Genomic DNA, 528 nt, shown 5'->3' on the forward strand with positions numbered 1-528 from the left:
CCTAACTGTTACTTTTTTTCTTTTAAGGGGGAAAGTGCATTTATTTCACAAGAATGTACTTTATTAAAAAAAAAAAGGAATTACGGAATTGTCTGGGTGGCGCCTGTAGTGAATTAGCCAGGTGCCCCGAGTGAAAGCCCATCTTGTATTGTAACGTGAAACACTAACTTCTAGACGTATTTTTCTGCACATTGGTATTTAATGGTAAGAAAGACTTAATTCTTCAGCACAGGCTTTCAACAGAAAACTATAGGTAGAATAAGGCTAAAAGTCCTCAGAGGGCTCTGTAAAGGGACCCCTGCAGAGGCAGAACTTGAGATGAGATGCAATATATATGGTGATGGTGGCATTTAAGCCATCATGGCCTTTTCCCTTACTTTTTTTTTCTTTAAGGGAAGATATAAATTAAAAAGATTCAGCTAGAAGTCCAGGCAGCACCAGTCAGCTGTATCGAAACCTAAAACCGTGAAAATGCCGATGCCAGGGGAAAAAAGAAAAAAAAAAAAAAAAAAAAAGAGAGAGAGAGAA

This window comes from Chroicocephalus ridibundus, chromosome 8 (assembly GCF_963924245.1).
Source record: "Chroicocephalus ridibundus chromosome 8, bChrRid1.1, whole genome shotgun sequence".
Taxonomy (NCBI): Eukaryota; Metazoa; Chordata; class Aves; order Charadriiformes; family Laridae; genus Chroicocephalus; species Chroicocephalus ridibundus.